Raw genomic sequence first — 16800 nt, 5'->3', positions numbered from 1 at the left:
GGCTGAGGCAGGAGACTCGCTTGAACCCAGGAGGTGGAGGTTGCAGTGAGCCAAGATTGTGCCATGGCACTCCAGCTTGGGCAACAGAGTGAGACTTTGTCTCAAAACAAAAACAAAACAACAACAACAACAACAACAAAAACCAATAATAGCCATGTGCCCATAATTCTATACAGTGTCAGTGATAAAAATATTCTTCCTTGAAACATCATTTATTAATCTAAGCTCTAAACAATTGCCCCGAGAACAATTAAGCCAGGATAGAAGCTTCATGGCCTTATCCTTAGCATGCCACTGCTACTCACTAAGAACTGTAGGCAAAAACAGCACTTAGCCTTTATTTAATCATCTACCATGACGGAATTTTGTCTAATTAGCCAAAGTCATTGGAAGTCAGAAACCTGATTTCTAGTCTTGGCTCTACGACTACCTTTGTAATATGAGAAAAACTGACTGAATTTCTGTACATATCAATTTCCTCACCAAAATAGAAAGTGTTTAAGCTGATTATAATCTTCAAGATCCTGACCCAGGTTAAAATCTTGATTTTATTACTGAATAATAAATTATATATCTAGTACAGAAAGATAAACAACATGCAAATGCCATGTTATAATTGAACTAGAAAATCATCAAAACTATATGCTATACCTGTCACATTTCCCTTGAGTTTTTATGAATGATCCTGGAAATTGCCTACACACTGGATAGGGACCTTACCTGAGAGAGCGGTGGAGTCACTGTTGCTTTTCCTGGTGTCCTGGCTTAGAGTGTTTGGAAGCAGAGAACGGTTAACAGCCCCTCTTTCTCTACATAGTTGTTCAACTGGGTACGTGTTTACAGAGAATAATGCTAAATAATTTATTCCACTCTCTTTAAGCCTTTCGAGCTGAGAAGTTTCCTTCACTTATTGGTCAACATACTGGTAAAACAAATAAGGAAACAAATTTTCCTATGAATTGGAAAAAATAGATATTTTAGAAACAAAATAATTTTTAAAGAAATGACATTTCACTCCTAAGTAGTAGTATCAATTCAATATTTGCTTTTACATCACAAGAACTGATCATTGAAAGACTTGACTTTGGGGCATCAGAGAAACTGCAAGCTAATCTAAAAATAACTTATTTTCTTCATCCAGGAGAGTAACTACAGTGGAAGGCCCCCATACACACACATCCTCATTATTTTTTGCAATAGCATTATCAAATGTATTACTAGTTATATTCTGGTCATCATTTGCCAATACTTAAATTTTGCCACTTCGAACCCAATTTGTCCATCTGATGATAATCTAATTAGGAAACTTTTATTTATAATCACATTTAGAATTTATTTCTTATTTTTATTTTTATTTTTATTTTTATTTTTAGAGATGGGGTTTCACTATGTTGACCAGGCTGGTCTTGAACTTCTGGCCTCAAGCAATCCACCCATCCCAGCCTCCCAAAGTGCTGGAATTACAGGCATGAGCCACTGCTCCTAGGCTCAGATTTAGAATTTCTATGACTATAGTATCTACAGCTCCCTATTTATTTATATACTGAATATTTTACACAGACTTTCTGGAAATATACTTTAACTCAAATAATACAATGTAATAGAACCTCAGACATTTAACAGATCAAGAGAGGAGATTCTACGGGTACAGGCAATGATCTGCAGTAACCTTCTAAACCCACTCTATTTCCATATGCACATAATTCCGTGCACACATGGCTTAGAGAAGGAAGATGCTGGAGGCAACACTGGTAGATGAGCATGTTTAAGAAGATGCAAATCGTAACTAATTCTGGGCCTAAAAGTTACCCTAGAAACCATCTAATCTATATTCAGAAGTAAAAATACTAGAAAGCTAAGAGATATAGCAACTTTCTTTTTCAGACATGTAGTAAAAGAATATGAAAATCAGATATAAAGCATTATAACAAAAATCTTTGTCTCTAGGTCTTTCCTCTTGATTTCTAAGGTTAGGGTGCAGAAAAGAGTGAGCCTGCGAGGGTAGAGCAATGAGAATTAGCAGGAACTTGCATTGAGCTAAACTCTGAACGTGAATAGGAGTTTATAAAGATCATCCCTTCAGCCATCACAATATTTCTTTCTACAAAGCACCACATGTGCTCTTCCATAAGATGTTAACTTTTCTTTTTCCATCTACCCTTCACAGCTTAAAACTGCTGCAACATCTTCCTGTCTGCCAATGCAATTTCCCACTCTTTTTCTTACTCAACAGTGGTAGATTGTGGCAGACACAGAAATGCTGACTCAGTAGGGGAATTCTGAAAGGATTCTGCACCTTTCTTCAAATAGCCCAGAGCAACCCACAGTTGCTCCTGACATTGACCTCAATAATTTATTTATGGCTCTTTTCCTGTCTCAACTTCCTGACAGTCCCTCACTACTTTCTGGGAACATCTCCCAAATAAATCCCCATCCCCCAAATCCTTATCTCGGGCTCAGACTTTCTTATGCAGAAGCCAATCTAATACATACAGCTCTTGTTCATCAGGAGCTATAATATATTTAGGAATTGAATAATTACATTTTTTAACAGATTTTTCCTTTCTAAGCCAAGAAGCATCTGTAAACATAGCAGCCATTCAATAAACTTTAGTTGACAAGATAAATTGCCATTTGTGCTGTGAAGTAGCTTTTTTCTTGTCCTTGTTTTGTTGTTTTAACGTTTTCTTTGATTCCCATAGATGGGAGTCTGAACAGAATTAAAATTCCTTAGCTAGGATTTAAATTTAGTCACACACTTAGGAGGTTTTCAAAGTCTCTTTGATAAAACTCAGAAACAGCCATCAACAACTAACCTTTGCTCAGTTGTAATTATGGCAGACTTGAGAAAAAGCAGAAAACAAACTTAGGGCACCAATTTCAAGGGAAGAAATTATGGACCAGTGAAAGGACTACTTCATTTATCTCTGTGGATTTAGGATGACTGGTTTTCAAGGGAAAAATAAATGACACTCTTGGAAGATGTATGTAGATAAGGTTACACTAAACACTCTTACAGTTAAGGAAACTGGCCTGCCTCTCACATGGAACACATCACAAAGGAACCAGGAACCAGGAGACCCTTTCTCATCCTGGGCTTTGGAGAAATGCCTACAGATAAATTTTATTTCTTTATTTATTAAAAATCATTAACATTTTAATAAAAATAATTCCAATGAGATTCTAAATAAGTTCCAGCAATTTCAGACATGAGGTTATGAAAACTATTTTTTGGCCATATTTTGGTATATAAACACGTTAACATTCATTTTTTCCTAGATCAACATGATATATTATCATTGAAAATTTGAAAAGAAATGCTTTTCTTTATATAATTTAATAGTATTTTTAAAAACAAGTGTTCTATTTGTAAATAAGAAGAGGTTACCAATTATTTTAATAGTATAAATTATATTAAATAAACTTTATAATAAAATCATAATGTATTATATAATTTTTTAAAAGTACTAAGTAGCATATTTTATTATCAACTACATAAAAAACATTTAAATGATTTTAAAAGTTTAGGTATTATTAAAAAATTATTAAAAGTTTAGGTATTATTGTCATAATATACAGTTTGAACCATATGAAATTGATGCTTTTGTAGGTTGGAATGGTTAAATAGCAATAATTTTATAGCATTCATATTATTATTATTAAAGTAAATACTAAATACTAAAAATACTACTAAAGGTAGTTCACAAGTCAGAAAAAATTGCAAAATAGAAACATCTGTTCTTTAAAAGGGAAGGGTGTTGCGGGAAGTCAGGGAACCCAAATGGAGGGACCAGCTGGAGCTGCAGCAGAGGAACATAAATTGTGAAGATTTCATTTTAATAAGGACATTTATCAGTTCCCAAATAATACTTTTATAATTTCTTACACCTGTCTTTACTTTAATCTTTTATCCTGTTATCTTCCTAAGCTGAGGAGGTACGTCACCTCAGGACCTCTGTGATAATTGTGTTAACTGTACAAATTGATTGTAAAACGTGTGTTTGAACAATATGAAATCAGTGCACCTTGAAAAACAACAGAATAACAGCAATTTTTAGGGAACAAGGGAAGACAACCATAAGGTCTGACTACCTGTGGGGTCAGGCAAAAAGAGCCACATTTTTCTTCTTGCAGAGAGCCCATAAAGGGACATGCAAGTAGGGAAGATATCACTAAATTATTTTCCTAGCAAGGAATATTAATATTAATATTAATACCCTGGGAAAGGAATGCATTCGTGGGGGGAGATCTATAAATGGCTATTCTGGGAATGTCTGTCTTATGTGGTTGAGATAAGGACTGAGATACACCCTGGTCTCCAGTACCCTCAGGCTTACTAGGGTGGGGAAAACTCCGCCCTGGTAAATTTGTGGTCAGACTGGTTCTGTGCTCTTGAACCCTGCTTTCTGTTGTTTAAGATGTTTATCAAGACAATACGTGCACCACTGAACATAGACTTTATCAGTAGTTCTGCTTTTGCCCTTTGCCTTGTGATCTTTGTTGGACCATTACCAGTAGTTCTGCTTTTGCCCTTTGTCCTGTTCCCTCAGAAGCATGTGATCTTTGTTAGACCCTTATTAGTAGTTCTGCTTTTTGCCCTTTGAAGCATGTGATCTTTGTACCTACTCCCTGTTCTTATACCCCCTCCCCTTTTAAAACCTTTAATAAAAACTTGCTGGTTTTGAGCCTCAGGTGGGCATCATGGTCCTACTGATATGTGATGCCACCCCCAGCTGCCCAGTTGTAAAATTCCTCTCTTTATACTGTCTCTCTTTATTTCTCAGCTGGCCGACACTTACGGAAAATAGACGGAACCTACGTTGAAATATTGGGGGTGGGTTCCCCCGATAGAAGGGGGAAGCAGATTCTGATGCTAGCATGTTACATTGATTTCTTTAAATGATCAACAAAATCTGCATACTACCCAAACTTATTAGCAGAAAACTCAAGAGTTCACACATTTACAGCAGACTGTATAATTGTCAGATCTCATTTCCCATGACTTCCCACACAAACACCTAGTGATAAATCTAGAGCATAGCAACTAAGTCCTGAAATCTTTAAATTTTCCATGCTTACAGTGACCTCTCCACCTCTCCACCTCTTGAACTCTCACTCATTCTTTAAGAAACATTTCAAATAGACTTCTTCTGGGATGCTTTCCATGATATCCTCAAAAAGGAAAATTTCTTCCTCCTTGGTGGTTCAACAAGACTTTGTTCTTTTTTTTATTATTTTACTTTAAGTTCTAGGGTACATGTGCACACCATGCAGCTTTGTTACATATGTATACATGTGCCATGTTGGTGTGCTGCACCCATTAACTCATCATTTACATTAGGTATATCTCCTAATGCTATCCCTCCCCACTCCCCCCACCCCATGACAGGCTCCTGTGTGTGATGTTCCTCTTCTTGTGTCCAAGTGGTCTCATTGTTCAATTACCACCTATGAGTGAGAACATGCAGTGTTTGGTTTATTGTCCTTGTGATCATTTGTTGAGAATGATGGTTTCCAGCTTCATCCACGTCCCTACAAAGGACATGAACTCATCATTTTTTATGGCTGCATAGTATTCCATGGTGTATATGTGCCACATTTTCTTAATACAGTCTATCATTGGTGGACATTTAAGTTGGTTCCAAGTCTTTGCTATTGTGAATAGTGCTGCAATAAACATATGTGTGCATGTGTCTTTATAGCAGCATGATTTATAATCCTTTGGGTATATACCCAGTAATGGGATTGCTGGGTCAAATGGTATTTCTAGTTCTAGATCCTTGAGGAATCGCCACACTGTCTTCCACAATGGTTGAACTAGTTTGCAGTCCCACCAACAGTGTAAAAGTGTTCCTATTTCTCCACATCCTCTCCAGCACCTGTTGTTTCCTGACTTTTTAATGATCACCATTCTAACTGCTGTGAGATGGTATCTCATTGTGATTTTGATTTGCATTTCTCTGATGGCCAGTGATGATGAGCATTTTTTCATGTGTCTGTTGGCTGTATAAATGACTTCTTTTGAGAAGTGTCTGTTCATCTACTTTGCCCACTTTTTGATGGGTTTGTTTGTTTTTTTCTTAAAAATTTGTTTGAGTTCTTTGTAGATTCTGGGTATTAGCCCTTTGACACATGAGTAGATTGCAGAATTTTTCTCCCATTCTGTATGTTGTCTGTTCATTCTGATGGTAGCTTCTTTTGCTGTGCAGAAGCTCTTTAGTTTAATTAGATCCCATTTGTCAATTTTGGCTTCTGTTGCCATTGCTTTTGGTGTTTTAGACATGAAGTCCTTGCCCATGCCTATGTCCTGAATGGTATTGCCTAGGTTTTCTTCTAGGGTTTTTATGGTTTTAGGTCTAACATTTAAGTCTTTGATCCATCTTGAATTAATTTTTGTATAAGGTGTAAGGAAGGGATCCAGTTTCAGCTTTCTACATATGGCTAGCCAGTTTTCCCAGCACCATTTATGAAATAGGGAATAGTTTCCCCATTTCTTGTTTTTGTCAGGTTTGTCAAAGATCAGATAGTTGTAGATAAGTGGCATTATTTCTGAGGGCTCTGTTCTGTTCCATTGATCTATATCTCTGTTTTGGTACCAGTACTATGCTGTTTTGGTTACTGTAGCCTTGTGGTATAGTTTGAAGTCAGGTAGCGTGATGCCTCCAGCTTTGTTCTTTTGGCTTAGGATTGACTTGGCAATGCGGGCTCTTTTTTGGTTCCGTATGAACTTTAGTTTTTTCCAATTCTGTGAAGAAAGTCATTGGTAGCTTGATGGGGATGGCATTGAATCTATAAATTACCTTGGCCAGTATGGCCATTTTCACGATATTGAGTCTTCCTGTCCATGAGCATGGAATATTCTTCCATTTGTATATGTCCTCTTTTATTTCACTGAGCAGTTGTTTGTAGTTCTCCTTGAAGAGGTCCTTCACATCCCTTGTAAGTTGGATTTCTAGGTATTTTATTCTGTTTGAAGCAATTGTGAATGGGAGTTCACTCAAGATTTGGTTCTCTGTTTGTCTGTTATTGGTGTAGATGAGTGCTTGTGATTTTTTGCACATTGATTTTGTATCCTGAGACTTTGCTGAAGTTGCTTATCAGCTTAAGGAGATTTTGGGCTGAGACAATGGGGTTTTCTAAATATACAATCATGTCATCTGCAAACAGGGACGATTTAACTTCCTCTTTTCCTAAGTGAATACCCTTTATTTCCTTCTCCTGCCTGATTTCCCTGGCCAGAACTCCCAACACTATGTTGAATAGGAGTGGTGAGAGAGAGCATCCCTGTCTTGTGCCAGTTTTCAAAGGGCATGCTTCCAGTTTTTGCTCATTCAGTATGACATTGGCTGTGGGTTTGTCATAAATAGCTCTTATTATTTTGAGATACGTCCCATCAATACCTAATTTATTGAGAGTTTTTAGCATGAAGGTTGTTGAATTTTGTCAAAGGCCTTTTCTGCATCTATTGAGATAATCATGTGGTTTTTGTCTTTGGTTCTGTTTATATGCTGGATTACGTTTATTGATTTGCATATGTTGAACCAGCCTTGTATCCCAGGGATGAAGCCCACTTGATCATGGTGGATAAGCTTTTGCATGTGCTGCTGGATTCAGTTTGCCAGTATTTTATTGAGGATTTTTGTGTCGATGTTCATCAGGGATATTGGTCTAAAATTCTCTTTTTTTGTTGTGTCTCTGCCAGGCTTTGGTATCAGGATGATGCTGGCCTCATAAAATGAGTTAGGGAGGATTCCCTCTTTTTCTATTGATTGGAATAGTTTCAGAAGGAATGGTACCAGCTCCTCCTTGTACCTATGGTCGAATTCGGCTGTGAATCCATCTGGTCCTGGACTTTTTTTGGTCAGTAGGCTATTAATTATTGCCTCAATTTCAGAGCATGTTATTGGTCTATTCAGGGATTCAACTTCTTCCTGGTTTAGTCTTGGGAGGGTGTATGTGTCCAGGAATTTATCCATTTCTTCTGGATTTTCTAGTTTATTTGCATAGAGGTGTTTATAGTATTCTCTGATGGTAGTTTGTTTTTCTGTGGGATTGGTGGTGATATCCCCTTTATAATTTTTTATTGCATCTATTTGATTCTTCTCTCTTTTCTTCTTTATTAGTCTTGCTAGTGGTCTATCAATTTTGTTGATCTATTTAAAAAATCAACTCCTGGATTCATTGATTTTTTGAAGGGTTTTTTGTGTCTCTATCTCCTTCAGTTCTGCTCTGATCTTAGTTATTTCTTGCCTTCTGCTAGCTTTTGAATGTGTTTGCTCTTGCTTCTCTAGTTCTTTTAATTGTGATGTTAGGGTGTCAATTTTAGATCTTTCCTGCTTTCTCTTGTGGGCATTTAGTGCTATAAAATTCCCTCTACACACTGCTTTAAATGTGTCCCAGAGATTCTGGTATGTAGTGTCTTTGTTCTCATTGGTTTCAAGGAACATCTTTATTTCTGCCTTCATTTCGTTATGTACCCAGTAGTCGTTCAGGAGCAGGTTATTCACTTTCCATGTACTTGAGCGGTTTTGAGTGAGTTTCTTAATCCTGAGTTCTAGTTTGATTGCACTGTGGTCTGAGAGACAGTTTGTTATAATTTCTGTTCTTTTTCATTTGCTGAGGAATGTTTTACTTCCAACTATGTGGTCAATTTTGGAATAAGTGTAGTGTGGTGCTGAGAAGAATGTATATTCTGTTGATTTGGGGTGGAGAGTTCTGTAGATGTCTATTAGGTCTGCTTGATGCAGAGCTGAGTTCAATTCCTGGATATCCTTGTTAACTTTCTGTCTCATTGATCTGTCTAATGTTGACAGTGGGGTGTTAAAGTCACCCATTATTATTGTGTGGGAATCTAAGTCTCTTTCGAGGTTTCTAAGGACTTGCTTTATGAATCTGGGTGCTCCTATATTGGGTGCATATATATTTAGGATAGTTAGCTCTTCCTGTTGAATTGATCCCTTTACCATTATGTAATGGCCTTCTTTGTCTCTTTTGATCTTTGTTGGTTTAAAGTCTGTTTTATCAGAGACTAGAACTGCAACCCCTGCCTTTTTTTGTTTTCCATTTGCTTGGTAGATCTTCCTCCATCCCTTTATTTTGAGCCTATGTGTGTCTCTGTACATGAGATGGGTCTCCTGATTACAGCACACTGATGAGTCTTGACTCTTTATCCAGTTTGCCAGTCTGTCTTTTAATTGGAGCATTTGGCCCATTTACATTTAAGGTTAATATTGTTATGTGTGAATTTGATCCTGTCATTATGATGTTAGCTGGTTATTTTGCTCGTTAGTTGATGGAGTTTCTTTCTAGCCTCGATGGTCTTTACAATTTGGCATGTTTTCACAGTGACTGGTACTGGTTGTTCCTTTCCATGTTTAGTGCTTCCTTCAGGAGCTCTTGTAGGGCAGGCCTGGTGTTGACAAAATCTCTCAGCATTTGCTTGTCTGTAAAGGATTTTATTTCTCCTTCACTTATGAAGCTTAGTTTGGTTGGATATGAAATTCTAGGTTGAAAACTCTTTTCTTTAAGAATGTTGAATATTGGCCCCCACTCTCTTCTGGCTTGTAGAGTTTCTGCCGAGAGATCCACTGTTAGCCTGATTGGCTTCCCTTTGTGGGTAACCCGACATTTCTCTCTGGCCGCCCTTAACCTTTTTTCCTTCATTTCAAATTTGGCGAATCTGACAATTATGTGTCTTAGAGTTGCTCTTCTCGAGGAGTATCTTTATGTTGTTCTCTGTATTTCCTGAATTTGAATGTTGGCCTGCCTTGCTAGGTTTGGGAAGTTCTCTTGGTTAATATCCTGCAGAGTGTTTTTGAAGTTGGTTCCATTCTCCCTGTCACTTTCAGGTACACCAATCAGATGTAGATTTGGTCTTTTCACATAATCCCATATTTCTTGGAGGCTTTGTTCATTTCTTTTTTTTCTTTTTTCTCTAAACTTCTCTTCTCACTTCATTTCATTCATTTGATCTTCAATCATTGATACCCTTTCTTCTAGTTGATTGAATTGGCTACTGAAGCTTGTGCATTCATCATGTAGTTCTTATCTTGGTGTGGATGTCCTTTCTGTTCGTTAGTTTTCCTTCTGACAGTCAGGACCCTCAGCTGCAGGTCTGTTGGAGTTTGCTGGAGGTCCACTCCAGACCCTGTTTGCCTGGATATCAGCAGCGGAGGCTGCAGAACAGCGAATATTGCTGAACAGCAAATGTTGCTGCCCAGTTGTTCCTCTGGAAGCTTTGTCTCAGAGAGGTACCTGGCCATGAGAGGTGTCAGTCTGCCCCTAAGGGATAAAGAAAATGTGGCACATATACATCATGGAATACTATGCAGCCATAAAAAGAGATTAATTCATGTCCTTTGCTGGGACATGGATGAAGCTGGAAACCATCATTTTCAGCAAACTAACACAGGAACAGATAATCAGACACCATATATTCTCACTCATAAGTGGGAGTTGAACAATGAGAACACATGGACACAGGTAGGGAAACATCACACACTGGGGCCTGTCATGTGGTTTGGGACTAGAGGAGAGATAGCGTTAGGAGAAATACCTGATGTAGCTGACAGGTTGATAGGTGAAGCAAACCACCATAGCACGTGTATACCTGTGTAATAAATGTGCACGTTCTGCACATGTATCCCAGAACATGAAGTATAATAATTCAAAAAAGAAAGAAAACAAAAAAAAAATTTGAACAAAATTAGAAAATAAGATTGTTGCAGGAAGTCAGGGACCCTGAATGGAAGGACCGTTGAAGCCGCAGCAGAAGAACACAAATCATGAAGATTTCATGGACATTTAATAGTTCCCCAAATTAATACTTTTGCAATTTCTTACGCCTGTCTCTCACGTTTCTTATGTTTATCTCTGAACATAAATTATGAAGATTTCATGGACATTTATCACTTCCCCAATCAATACTCTTATAATTTCCTATGCCTGTCTTTACTTTAATCTCTTAATCCCATCATCTTCATAAGCTAAGGATGTATGTCGCCTCAGGACTGTGCGATGATTGCATTAACTGTACAAATTGTTTGTAAAGCATGTGTGTTTGAACAATATGAAATCTGGACACCCTCAAAAAGAATAGGATAACAGCGATTTTCAGGGGACAAGGGAGATAACCATAAGATCTGACTGCCTACAGGGCCGGGCAGAACAGAGTCGTATTTTTCTTCTTGTAGAAAGCAAATAGGAGAAATATCATTGAATTCTTTTCCTGGCAAGGAATAACCCTGGAGAAGGAATGCATTCCCAGGAATAGGTCTATGGACAGCTGCTCTGGGAGTGTTTGCCTTATGCAGTTGAAGATAAGGGATGAAATATGCCCTGGTCTCCTGCAGTGCCCTCAGGCTTGCTAGGATTAGGAAATTCCAGTCTGGTGAATTCTAGTCAGACTGGTTGTCTGCTCTTGAATCCTGTTTCCTGTTAAGATGTTTATTAAGACAATATGTGCCCAGCGGGACATGGAACCTCGTCAGTAATTCTAATTTCGCCCTGGCCTTGTGATCTTGCTCTGCCTCTCTTCCCTTGTGATCTTTTATTGCCCTTTGAAGCATGTGATCTTTGAGACTTATGCCCTGTTCGTACCCCCTTCCCCTTTTGAAATCCCTAATAAAAACTTGCTGGTTTTGCAGCTCAGGGGCATCATGGAACCTACCAATAGGTGATGTCACCCCCGAGGCCCAGCTGTAAAATTTCTTTCTTTTGTACTCCTTCTCTTTATTTCTCAGACCGGCCGACACTTAAGGAAAATAGAAAATAACCTACGTTGAAATATTGGGGGCTGGCTCCCCCAATATAAAATGATTTTAGATCACAATTAGGGCTGTGAAAAAAAATAAAGCAGGGTCATGGAACAGGGAATAGCAGAGAAGGAAGGTGAAGGCAAACTCCTCTGAGAGGGAGACACCAATGGAAACCAAATGGTGAGGAATCAGCCAGGCACAGATCTGGGTGAACATAAGATCAGATATAAAGATGCATGTACCTTTTACAGAATTTTAATTCCAAGACAAATTTATAAAAACATACAAAATAAAATAATATGTTAAACATGTTTAAATTTACAAATCTAATTTAATGTTCTGTTGAAACTGAGGTATCAGCCACAGTGTGACTATTTACAAGTGTTTTAACACAGGTTTTCTGAGTCTTGCTGGTCTACAATGACGGAGCCGTGTGATGCCTCAATTTCTTGAGCTCTTTGTCTATTCATACAATCCTAAAACATCCGTTCCAATAGCACATAGTGATAACATCCAGCATTTGCTTGGTGTGAACAGTCATATACCTATGAAACTCACCTGTGTTCTTTTCTCATTTGCTTAGAACAGAAGTTAGAAAAGTACCAGGTGATGACATGCATATAAACAAACGCATATCTTCTTGTATCACCGGTGAAATGTAATGGAGCTTTCTTTTGCCAACATAGAAGCACTCTCAAGGCTGGGAGGATGGAGGAAAACTCCTCATTAGCTCTGACCTACTGCAGTAGAACATTCTTCTCATAAGCATGTGCAACACAGTTGGCTAAAATTCTTAAACAAAAGCATGCAAAAATAGTTCCATTTAATGGGAACAAGTTATTTTCAACCTGTAATTTTTCAACCCTTTTTTATGCTGGTTTCAGAAAAAAATGTTTAAACCAGAAATAATAATATAGATGCCATTTTTGAATTTTTTCTATCTATTCATTTCACTTCAGATACTAGGAATGAGTCTGTTTTTAAAAAGAATTCTAATTAAATAAAAATTTTTCTTCTTCTACCAAACAAACAAATCTGTAAGATAATATGTATTTGAATGGCAACCAAATTGTTAGCTAACTCTAATTGCCCACATATCTTAGCCCAGCCCTGTTTCTTCCTCATGTCTGACTGAAGCTAGCCCCATCTCTTTCTACTCTTTTTCTACAGCTGGCAGAAGTTGCATTACGTCGCCTGCCAAAATGACTTGGTCTGTAATCTTTAACCAAGGCTGTCTATTTCTGACTCACTTCACAGATGGAAAACGGAAGTCCAGAGAATTTCAAAATATTGCCTGAGTGCATCAGCTAATTAGAGGTGAAATTGGAATAAAGCCATTTAAAAGTCTCATGACTTCAACAGTGCAATGATCGTTCCCTTACGTTTCAAAACTTCTTTCATTAAACAAAATGCTTACAAGACAGTTTGTTGAAATATTATTATTAGCTCCAAAAGAAAAAAAAACTTTAAAAAATTTAAAATATACATTCAATGGACATGAAAAAATGCAGCTAAAAACAGGAAGATAGGGAGAATGGGGCAAAAGAAAAATGCATGTAGTAAAATATTATTAAGCCATGAATGAGATGATTACATGATCTGTAAGAATCACGAGAGTTGTTAGACATGGGTCCAAATTTGGCCCCAAGTTTTCTGGCAGCCAACACAAAGAAGGAAATTATGTAAGTAGATAATCTACAGTCCCACTAAAATAAAAATAAACTAGTTTTCAGGAATATCACAAGCAGCCCTGGGAAAGAGAAAATCCCTTCATTCTAATATAAGACTACCTAGAATGTCAGTGAGTTGGACACTAATCTCAATTGATATTTAGGCACATCATAATTCTCAATCAATAGATTATGCCTTAATATCTATTCTCATCAACAGATTGAGAATTATGATGTGCCTAAATTCCCTAAGAAGTTTTATTAATATGCTGCAGTTTTAACTCAGCACTTTAGTAAGTGGTCTGAAACAGAATTTCTGCCATTGATTTATTAGGGGTAATAAAGGAAAGTTTCTGTAATCAAAGGCTGGCTGTACACAAGACAATATAGATCCTTCAAAGCTTCTTAAAACCTTTAAAGTTGCCAAAGTGCATGGTGACTCTCAAATTTAGGTGACGTTTAAAAAATCAAAGAAATTTATCAATGAACTGGTATTATATAGAACATAATTTGAGAAGTCCTCTGCTAGATATCTGAGACACTGCCTAACTCACATTAGAATCTTGATGACTTATCTGGAAATGACCTTTACTGTGCAAACTTGGTAAAATAAAATAAAATAAAATAAAATACAAGAAGAAGCACGATGATATGCAACAGATAGTGACTGGTGATTGGGTATTGTAATTTTCATCCAGGAGGCAGATGGAAAAAGTGGGACTAGAATTTTCACTGGAGATGTCAGAGGTATTTGAACCAGAGTGACCTCATCTTGAATAGGGACTAAGTAAAATAAGGCTGAGATCTGCTGGGCTGCATTCTCAATAGGTTAGGCATTCTTAGTCACAAGATGAGATAGGAGGCACAAGATACAGGTTATAAAGACCTCACTGATAAAACTGGTTGCAGTAAAGGAGCCGGCCTGAAACCTCCAAATCCAAGATGGCGTTGAAAGTGACTTCCGGTCATCCTCACTGCTCCTTGTACGCTAACTATAATGCATTAGCATGCTAAAAGACACTCCCACCAGTACCATGACAGTTTACAAATGCCATGGCAACATCAGGAAGTTAACCTAAATGGTCTAAAAAGGAAAGGTTCACCCTTTTCCCAGAAAATGCATGAATAATCCACTCCTTGTTTAGCATATAATCAAGAAATAACTATAAGAATACTCAGCTGAGCAGCCCATGCCACTGCTCTGCTTATGAAGTAGCCATTCTTTATTTCTTTACTTTCTTAATAAACTTGTTTTCACTTTACAGAGCCACTCCAAATTCTTTCTTGTACAAGGTGCAAGAACCCTCTCTTGGGGTCTGGATCAGGACCCTTTTCTGGTAACAGAAGTAGGATTCTTTCAAGTTAGTAGAAAAGGGAATTTGAGTTCATTGTGTGTGGTCTTCTTTGCTGCAACAAGTAAAAAGCCCAGCTTCATAAGATGCCTTCATGTGGTACAAAATAACATGGATATCTTCCCTTGGATTTCCTTAAGTCTTCAAGATGTGGTTAAATTCCTTTCCTTCTCATGATGTCTTCTCATAGCACCATCAGTGCACCATGAAATCAAACTTCTATGATTTCAGAGAATTTATTAAACTATCTGACAAGTGTTTGCTTTGTCTCTGCATTTAGAGTCCATGTTTTGTATCTCCCAGAGAGCACAATAGCTTGTCTTGTCATGATAGTGTAAGCTGAAAAGTATCTGAGATAGGTCTCAATCAATGTAGAGGTGTATTTTGCCAATGTCATCAACATGCCCAGGAAAAAGGAACACAAAACTACAGGACTATCTGTAAGCCATGCCTTTTCCTAAGAGGATTTTGAGGGCTTCAATGTTTAACAGGGAAAAGTGTGCAGGGGGGGAAAGAGGGCATGTGTAACATTACTGAATCCACGTGTGGCATGTGATAAGTAGAGGGTAGAGGGAAACAGTTAATTATGTATTCTCTTGTGTTCAGTAAATCTGCACTTTACATAAAATAAAGTAAACATAGAGCAGTTACTCGTACAGACATCTGGCTTTCTATCTGTAGCTATCAGCTTAGAAACAAAAGGAAAGGCAATTTCTTGTGTGACTCAATTTCCAAGCTTAACTTTTCCCTTTGGCCTAGTGAATTTGGGGTCCCAAGGATTTACTTTCTTTTCACAATAAACACTACAGTTTTGTGACTGACTGAATGAAACAACATGATTGACTTGATTGTGTAAAAGGTTTCCTTAATAATGGTAAATGCCAAATTAAAGACTGACTTGTCTAAAGACAAGACCTGACTTGAGGATTGAAATAATGTGACATCTTTATACCTAAAATTTATGAATTTATGCTTGTAATTATAATTAGCATCAACCTTTTAAAAGAAAAATATATGAGTTATTCCAGACAACACAGGCTAATCTAAAATAATAATTGCTAACATGTATCAAGCTTACATCTTATCTCACTTAATTCTTACAACAGCTTTATGAGACCCTATTGTCCTGATTATACAGAAGGAAAAAGTACGTTGGAGGAGTTGAGGGATTTCTCACGGTTACACAGGTGTAACTGAAATACAGGTTAGGCACTTGCCACTTGCGGAGTCCCATTAACAAGACTGATTTCTGGTATAAAGAAAGTGATTTATTCCAAAGTTAGTTTGGGGAAGAAAAACAGGCTTCCCACCTGAGGATACTACTTTGCTTTTGGAGCAGAAAGTAGACACTTTGAAAGGAAGAGGAGAAAGCGAGCAAGAGAGGGGTCCATGTGCTAGCTCTGGTGCCTTACCTACTGTGCAGTCAAGCTGATGACTGCTGGCACCTTCATGGGCGGGAATAGGCCAGAAACTCCCCAGCTAGGAGATAGCAGCAGGCACGCTTTTTGACTGTCACCTCTTGAGGCAATCTCCTGGTAAGTGAGAGTTCTGTGACAGTCATGCTATTTTTGTTTGTTTGTTTGTTTTGAGATGGAGTCTTGCTCTGTAGCCCAGGCTAGAGTGTCGTGGCTCGATCTCGGCTCACTGCAAGCTCTGCCTCCCGGGTTCAAGTGAATCTCCTGCCTCAGCCTCCTGAGTAACTGGGATTATAGGCATGCGTCACCATGCCCGGCTAATTTTTGTATTTTCAGTAGAGATGGGGTTTCACCATGTTGGTCAGCCTGGTCTCCAACTCCTGAACTCATGATCCGCCTGCCTCCACCTCCCAAAGTGCTGAGATTACAGGTGTGAGCCACTGTGCCTGGCCACAGTCATGTTTTCATTTGTAAATCAACTGTTAACTCTAGAGGAGAGCTCTCTCTTGGAGCACGTACTTATATGAACTTGCCCTGTACAAAGTGTCTGGTGAATGGGGTAAAAGGCTATATTTGCATTTCTAAAGGGCTGAGTAGGAAGTGGGGA

This window comes from Pan troglodytes, chromosome 3, assembly GCF_028858775.2.
Source record: "Pan troglodytes isolate AG18354 chromosome 3, NHGRI_mPanTro3-v2.0_pri, whole genome shotgun sequence".
Classification (NCBI taxonomy): domain Eukaryota; kingdom Metazoa; phylum Chordata; class Mammalia; order Primates; family Hominidae; genus Pan; species Pan troglodytes.
This window is presented reverse-complemented; position numbering follows the sequence as displayed.